Genomic DNA, 18,076 nt, shown 5'->3' with positions numbered 1-18,076 from the left:
GTGTTGTTAACTTTAAAACTGATTTATTGTGCATAACAGTAACTTACACATTTTGAAGGTGATTATAACATACTCCACAATATTTCAAAATATTTTTCTAAAAATTCGATCTACAGTGTAAGATGAACAAATCTGGTCATTCGACTTTAAAACATTTTTAAGTGTTGTGTAATAAATTGTTCACATTATTTCCAGTTGTAATACGGACAGTGCAGCCCACATCTACTCTTTTTAACGTATTGAGAAATAACTTGAAATGTGTTGTCTCACATTAAAACAAACAAACAAACAAACCCGTCACCACCCATGTAAGAAATGCTCAAAGCTGATTTGCTTACGGCTGGCAGGACTTATTTCTTCATTTGCATAAAGCCCATTCAGTGCCTCCCTAAATCAGGTCACCCAGTGTGCCTCCTGCCCGAATGTGGAAGTAGGACAGAATGATTTCATAGAAAACACAGCTAGAGTGGATTTCTTGCATATTTTATCATTTAAAAGAAAAGTTTTAAAATACCAGCACTTTAGTAACAAAATGTTTTTGCAGCATTATGTAATCATGTTTGATATATAGAAATATTTCAAACAAGAAATATATATATCCATAAAAGGTTAATTTAAGACACTGATGTGAAATTTTCAAGGTGTTTAAACTGAAACACAGTAAGTGTTCAGATTATTTTATTAAAGCACTCGGTGGTTAAATTAGAACCCTCTTTTCAAGATCTGCTTTCTATGCCCTTACCAAATTTGTTGTTCCTTACAATAAATGGAACAAATGACAGCCTGTATTTTATTAACAATCAAAATTTAAGATCTTAAAATAATCATTTTTAGGAATAGAAATTTCATAAAACATACTTTTATTTTCTAAACAATTTTTGTCTATTACACATTCATGGAGAATGGGAGCCAACTGCTGGGCAGCATTAGGTACAAGATATGAGCCAACCCTGGACACAGTGCCAGTCCATCGCAGACCTCCGCACTTTTACACACTAGTCCAATGGAGAGGTGCCAGTTATCCCAAACTTAAGGATGTTGAGAGAATCTGGAGTATCAGGAAAACAATTCCGTGGTACCACAGGGAGAATTGTGCACCCAGCAGACAGACAGCGAGTGACCAGTCCGCAATTTAAACCCAGTCGTTTGGAGCCCTGGCATCTGACTGTAGTCTGTAATAAAGCAGGGCATTGGGATTCTCTACTGTTGTCAATAACATTCCCTTAGTTGTTACTTTCTTTTTGTAAATTTCTTTGCCTATTAATATTGTAAAGCACTTTGGTCTACTTTCATGTAAAGAAATTACTGTATAAACACAAGTAGTTATTGTTGTCATTGCCCCTCAAGATGGATGAATCACCTGTCAGTGCCGACTGCGATGCGGATGGCAGGCGCCGCTATCTGGCTTTCATTCAACTTTTTTTCTAAATTAGGGTAAATCAGGTACTGTCATTTTCAGACTGCAGAATCTGCTTTTATAACAAAAATGAGTCTTTTTAACACTTTATTTTATTTTAGCCTCATCACTAAAGTATTCAGGACTTTAAAGTATTGCCATGACTCTGAAGAAAATATATTTCAATCCATTTAAATTACAAATTAAAAATGTGCCTGTGCACGTACTCCAGAAATTATTAAAGGGATTTTGCAAAGGCTGCAATTTGTTTTCACATAAAATGGCATTTTGAAAAAGCCAATTTACCTTGTTGATGTTAAAGATGAGTGGTAACTTTTTGATACATTATTTAAAGAAAGTTTTTATATATATCACGTCATATTGAGGTGCATTCCTCTTCATGTTGCAGATAGAAAGGTATTCATAAATACATTTGTATATGAATTAATCCATCATCACATTACATATCGGTATTAGGAAGTCCTGTTTTAACAGTTAATCAACTCTGTATCGATTATACTGTATACTCAGATTATGCACAGCACGTTTACAAACTATTTAAGAAAAGTGTCTGAAATTTTACAAACATAAAAGCAGAAAGCTTTACTATTATAAGAAAGAAGAGAATTTTGCATGTATAGTTTATATGCCTCATCATTATCAATATGTTTCCTATATAAGGGTATGCATATTAAAAAAAATATTACTTCAGAAATATACTTTTTCACAAAGTATATTTTTTAATTTACTGAAAACAACAGTTATAGCTTTTAATGCACTCTTTCATTACAAAATTCACCTATTCTCTTCTTAAAGCTTTCTCTTAACTGTCCCTACTCCAGGTTTGATGTAATAGTTTTTCTTTTCAATGCAAATACATATTCGAAGAATTATAAAAATGTTGTATAAAAATACAACAAAAAAATGATGAGTTTGATGTTTTTAAGCCTACTGTTTGCTTGAAGCACATCCTATTTCAAAGTATGCAGCCTCTCTCCTGTTTTCATTCCATGGTCACTTCTTATTAATTCTTTATTGAACGTCCTGCTCTTTTAAAGGTTTACAAGCAGACGCAGGAAAATGGTAAGAAAGCAGCAAATGCACCCTCCTAAAGGCAGTTCACTTAACATTTAGGTGCATTTGTTTTTATTTTGCACGCATGATTTCCAATTACTGTTAAGGTACAATATCAAAGAAAACCCTTTAGGAGATAAGAACATTTTAATGATGCACATTTGAAATAAAGTACAGTTTATGTTTGAAACTTACAAATTTAAATCAACACTCTTGCAAGCCTGACTGCACCCATTATGAAAAGAATGAAAATAATAGGATATTATTGTGTGGGAATGTATAGCCAAAATCTAAGTTACTTATCTGCCCACAGCCATTGATAATTAGTACTTTATAGATGATTGTAATTTCAGCAGAAAAACTCAACATTTTTTAAGGTTTAAAGGAAAGATACTGCTCAGTGATTCATTTCCCGCCTTTGTAAAACTGTTGAAACAGAAACAAGCACACTTCTAAAATTATTCTCAAAACTCTGTTAACCACAACAGAAAAAAATCAAAATCTTTTAGAAACTGTAATTTATGTTAAAAAAAATCTGATTGGAAAAAATTGTGAAAGAGCATCATTAAATATGTCATAAAATGTGACTTGACTTTTTATAAACCCTGCATTTTACATGAACATCACCTGTAAAAAGCAATGATAGTAAAATGCTATTTTTTTTATATTTGACTAGAAACACATTTTCCACAAGGAATGACCTTAAAAATGGGAATAAGTCCATTTCACCAAAGCCTGATAATTCAAACAATATCAAGACTACTAATGGCAGCATTGTTAATCATAGTAACTACTAACTTAAAATTCTTAAATAGCTTTGCTTTTAGTTTGGTGCATGTCTTTCAACAATCAAAAAACTAAAATAAAATAAGCAATAAAAACACATTTAAGGTAAAAAAAACAATTTCTTGGTGTCTCAAATCATGTCAAAACCCAATTTTCCTTTAAAATAAAAATGATACCAGTACCTGTTTATCTAATTTTTTTTCTCATTCAGAGATGAAACAACTTGAATTTTTTTTATTTTGGGGTGTTAAATGTTTATAAAGATAATTACAGTGGAGAATGGAAAACAAACAATAAAGGCATTTCTTTCTTTTTTACCTGCTCCATCATAATATGGTGTGAAAAGACTCCAATATTTTTAATCAGTCTTTATTCTTGATGGTGTTTGCATTGGCATTTTAAATCAAATCTCAGTACATGATTTATTTTCTTAAAAATGATTCAAGTTAGGATGCACACATTGCTGCTATATACATTTTTGTCTATGAATTATGCAGTATAAAAAGCACACATTCCTTGTTTCAGGGCTCCCTCAGTCAGCTCCTGGACCTGATGCAGTGCTGCTCAGCTGTAGCCTCATCCATTTCTTACTTTTATATTTCCCGTTTTTTTTTTTTTTTTTACTTTCAACATTGTAACTATACTATAAATATTTTGAGCTATAGTGGGAGCAAATGTATTAAAGAATTCTAACAGCTGATTATCAAAGGTATACAATTTATCCCTAAATTTTACAATCCACAAAAAACAATAATATAAATATTTCCAGGAAAAATACAGCACTGCACGGAAACAGCTTATCAATTCAAGTTTTGCCCTCGCACACACACACACAAAATCAGAGTTTTGCAGACTATGAAATGACTTCTTTGATGATACTGAGGTATTTTTTTTAAAATGATGACAAATTCCTCCTCGGATATTCCAGTGTATTCTCCACCTCTGCACCGAGACCACAAAAAATCAAAACGAAACAAGAGGCAATGGAAGAGACCTGAAACTCTAGTTCCAGAGATGAGCCGCTAACTAAAATTAAAAAAAAAAAATTGGATGTGTTCAGTTTAGTAAGAAATTAAAAACAGTTTTATTCATTATGCACGTTTGAGAAAACGAACATTTCAACGCGGTCCATATTGAAAAATTACCAAAACTGTGGCGATTGTGTTTCGGTGTGATAAAAAAAAAAAGATTAAAAAATTAATTTTGGTTACCATAAACAATAAAATAAGAAACTATAAAGTTAGGAGGAGTTACAAAATGTGAGCGTGGTGAAAACGAATTATAGTTTAACTGATAAAACACGACCTAACCCCTAATCTTATCGTATCATAATCTTTAAAAAACGAATTAAATTAAAAAGTTAACGAATCTGAAGGACATTTTCGCCGGTTTGCTGCTAGCCGTAAGCGAGGTGTAAACGAAGGGGTCTGCGATTCCCGACGTGAGCTAAACACGAAATAAACAGCTTAAGCCAACAATACAGGGGCGACCGGTTGAATTTGTTCTCCCATCGCTTTTTGTTTCTTACAACTACAAAATGGCACAGATTTGATTGACGCTTTGCAATTTTATGCACACACACACTAAAGAAAACTTACCTCAGTGCATGTAAAGAGGAAAATACATTCGTATTATATTAAAGCTTGGGCTTAAATGGAATCTGGAATCGCGGTTGATTTAATCGGATCGGGGTTCAAAGCACAAATACACTTCTTTTTTGTTACATTTGGGAAAATGCATGAAAACGACCCAGCTAACCTGTAACAAAGCGAATCAAAATGCAAGCTTGCACGCCCCTACCCCCCAGTCTCATTACAAACGGGCAACACAGGCTTCTGCAGACCAATACAGAATTTTAAAAATTAAAAAAAAATACACATGTAAAAACAACAACACGAATTTATAAACGCCTCTTTACTTTTTCACAAAACAATACTTCACAGCAAAAGGCACGTGCACGCGAACCAACAAACAATTTGAAGATGATTTATTGCGGAACCACGGAAATAGCGATGTATAAATAAAAAAAGAAGAAATAATCTTCGTTTTGTTTTACAAGTGTACGCTGTTGTTTTTTTTTACTGCAGATTTAGGGGAAGGTTGAATGCCGGTGCAAATGCTGATCACTGTCATAGCGCGGTAGATAACAGAAATAAAGCGGACAAAGCAAATGCCCAATGATCGTGCAAAAAAAAAAAAAGCTCGCGCACCAAAATAGACTTGCTATTAAATGCTTCACTTCAGTTCACATCTGTATGTAAAATGCATACGGCTATCTTCCACTCTTGAAAAAAATGCCTAACCGGAGTAAAGATGCTTCACAGTTCCCTGTCCGGTTGATCTCTGCTCACGTTCGACAAATGTAAACACAAATGCGGGCTGTGTTTCCGACTAAAAGCATCAAGCCAGCACAACGTGCTCGCATTGTTTTATCTAAATTGTTTTTTTTTCTTTCTTGAAAACAGGTAACGGCAATTCGTTGCCCGCTATTCTTGTTTGGAGCCGCCCTCGCGTTGCAGAGTTAGTTGAATAATTTTGACAAAGTTGCGATTATTGAGAGATAAGAGCAGATTCACTGTGAAAAAAAAGTTTAGCAGCCTCGTAAAAAAGTTTGTGTGAAAGTGCCTGACGTCACTCCCACAATGCTCCCGCTCCATAACTCTAGTGAAGCAGCTTGGGGAGAAGAGACTTTCAGGCCCCGATAAAAGAAAAATTACCGAAAAAAATTTGGAAAAAATAATAAAATCACAGATCGAGGAGATAACGGCCCGGGAAGGTGATGTGGGAGACCCCACGGTAGGTTTGCGTCCTGTCTGGGATGAAATGGCGCGGGGCTTACCTATGAAATTGACCTGTGAAGTGCTGGAAACTTTTTGGTGGGTAACTGTGCTCTCTCTCTCTCTCTCACTCACACACACACACACACACACGCACACACACACTCACTCACTCACTCTCTCTCTCTCCATGTAGCTTCTAATGTAGCTGCAGTTGTCTGTTAGGAAGGTGTTTTTATGAGGACTTTTTTGCAAGTGTGTTTTTGCAAGGGATTCATGGCGATCTACATTTGTAACTTGGTTGTGTCTCTCTTATGGAACGAAGTCGCTGCGAAGAACGAGCCTTCAGGTCTCTCTAACGTAGTTATAACGCATCCGTTCGTTATCGGGAGAGGGTGGCATTAAAGTTAGCACATTTGCGATCTAAAGACAAACATCGATTTGATTGTGTTCGTTTGTGTGTTGTACTTGGCTGCGCCTTTCTTGCTCACAAATCATCGCTCCTTCTTCGCGTGCATTGTGTAGTACTGTAGTCCTGTCTCTTCGGACCATGCTTCTGATGCTTTCAGGCCGGCTGCACTTGGATTCATCCAGAGATGTTTAAAAGACGAAAAACGGTTATGCTCTTGCAGAAATGTAGAATGGAATTGATCCTGCGAATCGCCAACTTCTTTACTTTCAGTTTGCATGTAAAATGTCTAAAAAGTACATCTTTTCATGGCCCCGAACGGGAGTTGCGATTTTGTAGTGAATGTGCGCTATTTTTTTGTGGCATTTGTCTCGTTTTTAAAGTAATTGTAATGTGAGCGGGGTTACACGGTTTCGTTATTGTTTTCTGTTTCTTGTAATCGTCTGGAGCAGTGCGGGGAAAACGAACCTGATGATTTGAGGCAATCGATTTTTCAAACGGAAAAGAAAATATCACAACTAAAGTACTTCTGGTCCGTACTGTCACTTGCTTTTCGTACCACTAGAGCAGCTTTTTTTGTTTCACATCACGCATGTGTGAGTTTGTTCCTGCAGAGGTAAGCAGGTGATTGAACGGCAAACAATTGCATCCCCCCTCTCCAGAAATAAAGGCATCTAAAAACAATACATTTGCGTCTTTAATGTAACTTAGCCCTGTCTTTCATGGGAGGGCTCGTCAGCAGTTTCTCTTTTCACATAGGAAAAGAAAAGATTGTATTCCCTCGGGGGGGAAAATAAAGTGACATTATTCCGAAGGGAGATGGTGCCGGTGGGGGAGTCATTCTTTCGTATAGTCCCCTGCTGAAAATGCTTTAAAATGTTAAACGATTTATTTGCAGTCTGTGCTAAAATGATTTGAATTCTAGAAGGCGATCTGTTCTTGAGGCTGACGAATTCTAGATGGAACAAGAAGACAAACGTTGCCGCACAGACTCCACCATCTCTTTATAGTTACTGCTGTTTAATTGCTTGTCGGATTTTAATGGAGTATCGCCTCGCCTGTTTTCATACTTGCACTGATCTCCGTGGGCTAGGGTTGTGTTTTCTTTGAGGAAAGCATTGCTCGTTTTGTTATTCTTTTGCGTGTGTTATTATTATTAAGTAAAATCATCTTGTTTGAATGCCACAGTAAAATGGTCCTGTTCAGTTTGGTGGTTTAGAGGTATTCAAACTGTTTAAAAGTGAATGACAACAGTAGAGTACCAAACTGATTGCTTATATTGCCACACTGTTGGGGTTTACACAGTACATGCCATCTGCACTTTTCTGTTTTAAAAATAACAAAACAAAATGGGATTAAGTAGGTTTGAAAAAGTTCTGTCCTGTGATCATTTTATCTGTGCAGACCTTTAGGAAAAAAAAAAACAAGTAGAAAAGTGCAGATAGTAAAGGAAGAGCCCTGAGTTTAAAAAGTATCAGTGTAACTAAAGCCAGTTAAATAGTGTCATTTAGATATGCTAAATGGTGGTAGAAGTAAGCCAAACAAACCCATTTCCACTGCCCCCGGGACACACAATAAGGAAATGGAAATTGGATTGTCAAGAGACAATGTCCCTCTTGTTGACACAGCATTCTAGCTGATAAAAGATAGTACTGTACATTTTTTTCTGTTTTGTGTGTGTGTTGGAGTGTTGCTCGTTTTTATGACTTCTTTTCCCTTTAATTGATCTCGTTTCCTAGGTAGGCGATAAATTATTACAAACATTTGTTCCTGTTTCTTAGTTTTGTGTAATAAAAAATGAAGACTTGAGACCATGCAGTTGAAGGTGCTGTACAGCAACTCCAAGAGTGTTGGTGGAAACAGAGTTAAAATGTGTTTTACACAATGGTGCTTGATTGCTTGTTGACTTTTATTAACTTTTTACTTAGAAGGTTCTTTATACAATGGATATAAAATGGTATTTTAAAATCCCCATTAATGTAGCAAATGTTATACTTGTTAAATGGAAAAAAGGAGTAAAATTTTAGCACCCTGTAAGGTAAATGCTTTATTTGATTTGACATGGCCGATTACACATTAACATGTATTTAATACAGTTTGGTTTGTAGCTAGGAAATAACAGTTGTGTTTTGTTCTTTTCATATGAGAAACTTTTTTTTAAGCAATAAATTTAAAATACATTCATTCAAATGTTTAAATGTGCATAGTTGCACGCTTGTGAAATTGCGTTTGGTGTGTTTTCTGTTTTCCATGTGTTTGCACCTTTCATTTCTGAGAAAGCGACTCTTTTTTACATATATATATATATATATATATACATTTATTTAAGCATATTTGCTAAATGCTTTGAAAAATGTAATCTTGCATATGGTCTAGGTAAAGCTTCTTTCAGGGAAAAAAAATACAATTCAGAAGAAAGTAGCAAGTTTGCATTGTGTAACTTTTTTTTTTCTCTTCGGGCAAATCTGCTTCAATAAGAATCCGTTGCTGTGTTGGTTCTGATCTTTTGTTTTTTTTAGATTTTTTCAACTGATACCACAAAGGGTTGTGTGCTCTGGAGGTAAATTGCCAGAATAACCAAGTGACACTTGCTTTTCTGGTGTCTGTTCCTTTTACCTTTTAAAAAAATGTGTTTCATTGTCAGTTTGTTTGTTCAGCTTATTGTGGTAATCTGCTGAAAATGCCTGCATTTTGAGCCTCCTCAAAAGTAAAGGCTTCAGATGAGAACAACAAGTTGGTGTAGCAAAATTGGTCTGTTTGTGGAATGTCTAAAAGATATCTTCCACCCTAAAGAAGTCAGGTCGGCCTGCCTTACCATTAATTTAACGCAGAAAGCACACCGACTGAACTCTCTCAGATTGGTAGATGTCCCAAAAAAGAGCCCAAACAAGGCAGATTCGGAGGAGTTGAAGCAGATGCAGAGCAGTTGCAAACGTGGCCCTTGATCCTAAAATCATTCTGAAGTGTAACAATTCATAAGTAGGTTACACAATTTTCATGTTTAGGCCATTGAAAGCTGCTGTCATTGGGTGGGCTGCGCTTGCCATATTGAGCATGTGACATCGGATGAATATGTTAAATGTTTGAAGTGCATACCACTTCAGCTGGAACAGGGGCTTGGTTGATAAAACCCCATTCGCACAGGGAGCAGCACAAAGCTGTTTGCACAGTAGGCTGGTTAGCATTCTTAATGTAGTAATTTAAGTGAATTAATTGGAGAGTTCAGCAAGGTTCTCTAGGTTCGTTAATTCAAGGGAATTTCGCTCAGCTTGTTAAACGTAAATGAAATCTCATACTCTCACTAAAGCACAATAACGGACCGATTGTTTTTTTACCCCACTAGGCAGAGACTGTTCAAGAGAATGAGTCAATTGCAATTGACTTATTGAGGCCATTTTCTAATTAGTTATCTTTCCCTTTTTGCTCAGAGACTTTGGGTTTAATTGCAAGTGATTGTTGATTTGCAGCTAGGTGTGTCGTATGCAGTTGTATATTGTTGGTCATTTTGAGAGCTTCAAGTAATATTGCATTTATTTGGCTTGTTTCAAATGCAAAAAATCCCCAATTTTTTTAAGTGTACATAGCTGATTTCTGAAGTTGATACCCTGCATTATATGTATCAGCCCGACCGTCTTTACATTTTTTTTTAGAAATTTCCTATAAGTTTCACAAATGAAATGAAAAATAATGAATTGTTGAGAATACTTTATCTTGTCAGACTTGGTATGGCCATGCAGCAGTGTGGAGAGCTGTTGTGCAAAGTGTTCAGTGAGTTCTCAGCGTTGTGATGAATCGCAGCATTAACTAAGAATGATTTTTTCGTTGATTCGGTTTCAGAGCTGAATCACAAGCACAGCAGTGAGCCCTGATCTAAGCAGCAGTGTCTGTATTTGTTTTGTAAGAGATCATTCTTTTACTAGGAAATGGAAGGTCTAGCTGCCTATTTAAATATATGGACCCAATATCTCTTTAGTAAGCTTTCATCTTACATAAAATACCCCGTTTAAACTGCAGAGCAGTGAAGGAGAGAACAATAACAGCAAAAAAAACAATAGCTTAAAATGTTAAGGCAATAGTAATTTATCCGAGAGCCTTCTGTAATGCCAGTTATTCGTGTAACATAATATGAAATGTTTCTTGCCATTCTTAACTTTCTGACCAGAAATATAACATGCATTGTTTATTTGTCAATTGAGTAACATATTTTAGATGAAGGACAGAATATGTAACTGCTAGTGTAGAGCACAGATTGATAACCAGAATCGTCAGCTTTTGTTTCAGAGTTGGATGTTTTTGTGTTATTTTTTCATAATTCCAACATTTTCTACCTTTTTTTGTGGTTTTTTGTCAATATGTAACTCTTTTTTGATCATTTCAGCAAATAATATCCAGTACTGTGATTATCTTTATTGTGATTTTGTTCTTTTGAATTGCCTCCTAAGCATGTTGCATTCATAATTAGTGTTAAGCACACTGGGCTTTTCGGTGGAGGAGTGCTTTCTTTATAAGAATAACACATATTTCAGAAAAAGCAACATGGTAACTATTTTGTGAAGCAACTCATACCAATGTTCTTTGTTAAAAATGAACTTGTCATTTTTAGGTTTTAAAAATGTTACTCTTTTACTTGACAGTTTTAATAAGTTCAGTTCTCCCAAGGACATGCTCCTTGTGTTTTTATCATCTCAGCTTTACTGACACAGAACACAGCGAAGCCCCTTCATGGAGCTGCTGCTGATTCACTCAGTTGTACAATAGTGCAAGTGTAACACTTTAGACACATACAGCAACAGATTCACTTGTGGAACTCTCTCAAGTTGCTTATTTTCTATTCTAAATGTTACTTATTTGCTTCAATTTATTTTCAGTTTTGATGTATTACATCTTATAAAAATGAGTAATGTTTACTACTAAAGCAATTCATTCAGTTTCTTTTAAATTTACAAACTGACACATTGTTTGAAAAAAAGACCACTTAGTTTTCATTTGTTTGAAGATAAACTCAGTTTTGAAATGTTGGACATCTTTTTTGATGGTCCTTTTGTATTTGCACATTATTAAATATTGTTTACAGAATTTAAGAATTTAATTTCAAACCATAATCAGGGTTGATGCAGCTTCTTTTTGGCTCTCACTGAGCAGCATTTCAGGAAGGGTTAGCGTCATATGCCAACCAGAGAGTCGATAAACTATTAAACCTTTTTTAAAAAAGATGTCAGTTACTCTGCGCATGTGTTGTTGCATTCACTGTATGATGTTGTATTCTTTGTCTTTTTTGTCAGTTGTTGGGTTTGTACAACTGTCACTTGTCTGAAGGAGACATGCAAGTAAGAATTGAATTGTACTGTGGACACACCACCATAAATTTGAACTTCATTTGTAACATTTTTGTGTGAATTTGCATGAATTCTAAGCTTGCCTGCTCACCTCACACTATAGGAACAATAATATATTATATTAAATAGATACAATATTTCTTACTGCTTTGGTAAAATTTTATGAATTTTAAAAATCGAGTTAAAAAATGAAACTCTTAAAAGAGTTAGTTTTTGCTGTCCTGGTTTTACATGATTCAGATTTTTTAAATAATACATGCTAATATGAATAAACTATAAACAAAATTTTATTAATTGTGCAATCTGGAATTATACATCTTGTATGTGTTTATTAAGAAAGTACATGTTGCATATTAGCTATCACATACATGGACTCATCTAAGTAGAGGATCTGGGGCAGCTAAATTGCTTCATTAAAAATACACAATTTAAATTTAAATAAATCAAATAATACCATCATTTTGGCTGCTTTGTCAATATATTTTTATCCAACTGTGACATCCTTACTTGCCTTTGGAATTCTAAAAACTCAAGCAAACTCCTTTAGATTCAATAATAGGTGAATGTAGAACTGTAGAGCATAACAAATATCAGAAACATAACAATTGTGAATCAGTAAGCTTACAAAATGCTAAAGCAGCAACGTATTAAATGAGGTGCTCCACGGTATTGTCTGTCTGGTGGCAGCATACATATTACTGTAATGCTCATGGATTGTGAATCTGTATCAGGAATTACAGTACCACTTAGGTGAAAACCTTTATCACTTGTTAGAAGTAGTTATCACAGGAGGGGTTTATAAAGATGTACATTTCTCTGAGTTTGATTACATTTTATTCTGTTGTGAACATGTGCTTTTTGATTTAATCTTTGTGGATGCAAAAGAGAATATAAACTTCTTTGTTTTGTGAGTAAGCAGGACAAACAAACCTTAAACATTACAGTTCAAGTTTGATTATGGAAGGCTGATCCTGTTATAGCTGTTCCCCCTTAATATTTGTCTATGACTTTTGGATATTGCATCTGTGTAAAAGCCCCCCATTAAAGTGGCTTTTATACCTATGGTTTATCTATCTATCTATCTATCTATCTATCTATCTATCTATCGAATACTGTTTATAGTATTCTCACAACCTCTGTATAATTTTGATAAAGCTGTCAAGGAGAGGAGTACATTCTGCTAGAGGAGTTAATCATAGATAAACATTACTAAAGGAACTGAATCCTTCTTGATCTTTCATGCTTTTTCTAATACTGTACTGAATATATGTTTCATCTTTTTGGTAGTATGGAGGATGATATGTTGATGAGTCTAAGAATGCACATGTGTATCTTAGGTGCTGTCTGCTTAGTGCCTGAAATAGTAGAAACGATTCTGAAACATATTTGAAACATTTTAATAAATAGATTGTGGGTTTCATGTGGCACATCACCATTTGACACTTCCTACCAAAGAACCTACCTTATGACTTTATCAGCTCCCACTTACTGTAGACATACTGCCATGCAGATTTAAGTTCCTTTTAAATGGCATTCCTTGCTTGATTGCTGTTGCTGTGCAGTTTTCACATTTTCCATGTCTTCATGGCTGTTCTCCTCCCACATCCAAACAATGTGCAGTGTTGCTCAATTGGTAGCGGTATTTTGCATTGTCTACAGGACTGTAAGTTTGTTACTGAGTTGCAGGTTGATTCCTGATTTGCACTCAATGGTGCTGGGACAGGCTATGCCTCTCAATACTTTTGTAAGGAAGAAATTTAAGTGTAGGAAATGGTGGAAGTTGTGAAAAATTCTTGTATATGTTTTAACCTCAGCACATTTTTGTGTTAACTTTTCATATTTCTTGTGTGGTTTTTCATGAAGGGAGAAAATACAATGAGTAAATGCAAAGAAAAAAGGGAGAGAGAATTGTGGAAGACGTGGATATGCATTTGTCTCTGGTGTCTTGCAGTGTCTTTTTTATTTTTCAATATGGACATACATACCTTTTTAACAGAGGTTTATTCATTGTGGAGCTTGAGAACTCCAGTGGATATCAAACAACTGTTCATTAACAGAACATTTGTTTTATGTTCTTAAATATGTCTTCAGACATGCACATTATGTTAAGGTGTCTCTCAAAATATCTAAACTTTGGAGTATACAAGCAACTAAGCTATAGTTTTGTCTTAAGGCACCTTTCACTTTATCATCAGAAAATCTTAAGCAGCAAATTACAGTAGTGCAGTGTTGCTCAGATGGAATCTTCAGTCATGTCAGTCACTTCTCTTTTCATATTACTGTAATTTTTACTTTCTATCTTATTCAGAATTCTGCTTTGAGTTTTTTTTGCTAATATTATGTAAAGTGAAATTAATAAATGATTACTTCTTAGGTTTCACATGCCTAAAGGAGTGTTGGCATAAAGACAAAGACATTTGGCATCTTTGTTTTGTCTGTTTGATTTTTGCACACCCTGATGCCTGCACACAAACCTCCACCTTTACAGAAGTACTTTAACATTTTTAATTAAAGTTGAAGATGGAGTGCCACACACTGCAATCTAAGCAGTTTGTTCTGAAAAGAACTGGTCCTGTCCTGTAAATGACTTTAAAATTGCACATAGCAGTAGAAAACATATTGACGTATGAAGCTGAGTGGATTGAGCAGAGTTTGTACTTCTAAGGCTTTTCTAAAAAAGTAATTTCGAATGGGGCGTCTTCCCTGTATTCTTGGAAAATAAAATAGAATTCTGAATTTGAAAGGCTCACATAATAGTAGCGCTTCTGAAAGAATTTTATCGATGACATCCTGAGGCTATCATTAATCACAGCATTATTGAATTACTTGGCTGCAGTAGGTGAAATCTATCTAATCGGGCGTGGGGCTACCATTAAAACATGCAACTTGATATGTGATTGTGCTTTATTTGACATATGGTATGTGTCAAAAGTTTACCATGAGATCTTCACCCAGCTTTGACATTGAAAATGACATCAGCCAGGTTTGAGAGACCTGGATTTTTTTTTTGTTCCAGCTAGTGACATCACCAAAGGCCATCTTTTAACCAGTTTGATTTAGCACCTCGTTATTTCAGTTTCAGCATCTATTGTACCTTTCATTCTAAATGCCTGTTGTAGTTTTCTAGTCTTTTTTACTAAACGTAAGAGAATACTTTTTCTAAGTTTACTTTTGAAAGATTTGTATATTGCCTTCTTGTCTATCTATTGATCTAGCTATCTATCACAAACATATTTGTTACAGTCGTAGCCTTTGCCTATGAATGGAAACAACACTGAATTAAACATCAATCCATTATAAGCAAATCCCACAAGGATATCGACATTTGTTCAAATTGTTTCAATCTGGAGTCACCAGTCCGTGTAAAAACATATTTTATCTTTATATTTGATGTTTTTTCTCTCACTGTACAGCAGCTCAATGAGGAAAACCATATGTAAATGATAGCGAATTATCTCCACTCTCGAGAAAGCGTTGGCATTTTCTTCACTGTCTGCTCTTTGCTAATTGTGACATTTAAGAAAAATATATAGAAACAGTAAACAGTTTGGAACCAAACCTATAATGAGTAAAGGAATCAATAAAATGGCCAGCATGTTTGGACTAATATAAACTTAAAACAGTAGTAACAATACACATCTTTAAAAAGTTTCTTCCAAAAGTTAAGTACACCCTTTAGTACAGCTTTATCTCAATAGAACTGGAGCAGCTACACGCTTACAAGTTTAATTGTGAACCATTTCAGAACAAAATTATGCAATAAGATATGTAAAAAAAATGTTTAAAATATTAGAACAGAGGACTCAGCTCCAGTTTCTCCTACATGGTCTGGCACAATATCCATAGAACTGCTGCTGCTACTTTAATCCGTTTTTCAATTTCATAATCCCCTCTTCCCTGACTCTTAGGCTGTTGCAAATTCTCTACCTGAAGAGAACAATGCACTGTTCTCGGGAAGAAGACCATGAACTTAGATTTAGAGATATTGATTCCCATCAAAACTGCATCACACATCAGAGATCACAGTTTGATACCAAGAGCACAACATCACCTGCAAACAGCAGAGTTGCAGTCCTTAGGTTCCCAAACTGGATACTCTCCAATCCTTCACTATTCCTTGACATCCTGTCCATAAGAGGAAAAAGGCAAAAAAAGTTGTACCTCTGCTGGAATCCAACAGCCATGTTGAACAGACTTTGCTTAATGTCAAGTGTTCAAACACAGCTTGCTTCATAAACACAAGGACCTACTGTTACGCACCAGAGGTCACAGAATGCCTTTGAGGAACAGTTGATACACAGTCGTGAGCTTTTTCCAAAGCCACAAAGCTAATGTACGTAGCACTGGTAAATTACATTAACGATGGGCTTGCTGTTTAACTGCCACCCCTCCAAGTTGTCAGTCCTGAGGCACTGTTTCTGCCTTCCACGCAACATTGAAGAGGCGTATTCAATAAAGCACCCCCATAACCTATAGCACTTCTACCATTTCTGGATGGATCTTATCTACCCTGAAGCCTTGCTTTTTATCCATTGCAGTAACCTTTGCCTGCCTCCTTCAAGCAGGGCGTATTCATAAGGTTTAGGAATTTCTTTAATTGTTCCTTCAACCTTTCCTTTCAGCAGTATGTCCAACTGCACTCAACATTTCCTCATTCTTGCTGAAAATAGCTTGGCGGATGTCCTAAGTAATTGAGGAGTTTTCAAGAGAATCCTTGAGGCCGTATATAAGTCGTTCTCAATGGTTTCACTAAATTTCTATTACAAACAATCCCTTTACGTTTTTGGAGTGCTGGTACCACTCAGTCAACCCTCTAGACTCATCTCCTAACACTGCATGGATGGCCTGTTTTCTAGACAGCTATTTTACTACTGACCTCTAGCAAAGAATTCTAAGGATGTCACCACGACAGAAACCAGCAACCCTCTGGCCACAGCACCGTATAGCTGCTTCCACTAGTGAAGGCATTAACACGGTCCATTTAGAGTTTATGTTGTTAACCACCCGAGTTACAGGAGAAGCTCTTTCAGAGATAGAGTTGAACTCATCCCAGACAAAGGCACCCACTTTTCATTCCTTCTACTCCCTCACTAACTGTTAGTGTTTTCTATATCAGTCCACCAGGTGCTCTGTTCACCCTAGCTAGCTTACTGCCAAGTATTGATCATTTGACAACTTAGCACCAGAACAAATAGTCTCAGATTAGATGACACAACTACAAATCGAACATTGACCTACTGGTAGCAGGTACATTTCTGAGCATCTTTGTGTTTGTGCAGTGGTGTTCATTATTGACACTCCATGACCAGCAGAGTTTCAATAACAATTCACCATTGGATGTCAGATTAGACAAGCCACTCCTTCCAGTCGTGTCTCTCCAGTTATCTCCATCATCTCCCATTTGAGGAATGAAGTCTTCCAGTAGGCATAGAGAGGTAATAGGTGGTACTCTTTCCAGTGACAAATACAGTCTCTTTAAAAAGTCCTTTGAGGGGAGCCTTTTGTCCACTGGAGAAATCTCCAGAGACACTGCTTAATGAAGAAATGAGTCTAAGTATATCTTGTTGGTATGTTAAAATCTACTGCACAAGCACTATCTCCTTCCCATGAGAGAAGATTCAGTCCATGACCCAAGAGGGAGCTTCCATTGCTATGCTCTAGTACACCCTGAACCTTTCTGGACTGTTCCCTGGCTGCCATTGCACCTGACTGTAATCTTTCACTTTATTGGTGGTGAGCCCACATGATGATTCAACCTGGATACGTAAGTCACACAACCTCCAGGCGCTCATCTGGCAGCAGGAATCAACTCCAGTATTCCCATTCCAGGTGAGGCTCTCTTTGATTTTAATTAAACTTTCTAGTGCTTTGTTCATAGGAATGGAGCTATAGATAATAAAACAAAATTGTTATGGAAGTCAATAATGGATTGTTTCTCCGGCCCTTCTCCTTAAAGTACTTTGCAAAAAAAACACATTATTTCTGCATTATGCTTAACTTCCACAATTTAAGAATGATACACGCTCAAAATTGCAAGAGGTACATCCCAAAATTACAGCAAAGTTGGAATAAGCAATTGAGAAACTATGGATTCTGACGGTAGCCTGCACTAATCAGCCTGAGTAGTGGGGATTATCAATCAGTGTGAATAAGTCAAAACGTTATTTAGAAACAAAACTGGTCATCTTCAGATGTGTTTCTGACCTTGTTCTCTTAACAAGAAAATGACTCAACGTATTACATTTAATTGTAATTATTATTTAAAATAGAACACTACAGACAAATATAGTATAAATAA

General features: G+C 35.8%; 1 protein-coding gene across 1 annotated transcript in view; it reads left to right on the top strand.

The window, feature by feature from the left end:
- Positions 1-5,255: 5,255 nt before the first annotated feature.
- plagl2 (pleiomorphic adenoma gene-like 2) overlaps positions 5,256-18,076 on the top strand; it is a 112,408-nt gene continuing 99,587 nt past the window's right edge. The window contains exon 1 of the mRNA XM_028811579.2: positions 5,256-6,052. The gene's annotated coding sequence lies outside the window, so the exon portion shown is untranslated. The remainder of the gene's footprint in view (positions 6,053-18,076) is intronic.

This window comes from Erpetoichthys calabaricus, chromosome 10, assembly GCF_900747795.2.
Source record: "Erpetoichthys calabaricus chromosome 10, fErpCal1.3, whole genome shotgun sequence".
Classification (NCBI taxonomy): Eukaryota; Metazoa; Chordata; class Cladistia; order Polypteriformes; family Polypteridae; genus Erpetoichthys; species Erpetoichthys calabaricus.
Note: the sequence above shows the minus strand (reverse complement) of the source record. Positions and strands in the feature narration are given on the sequence as shown.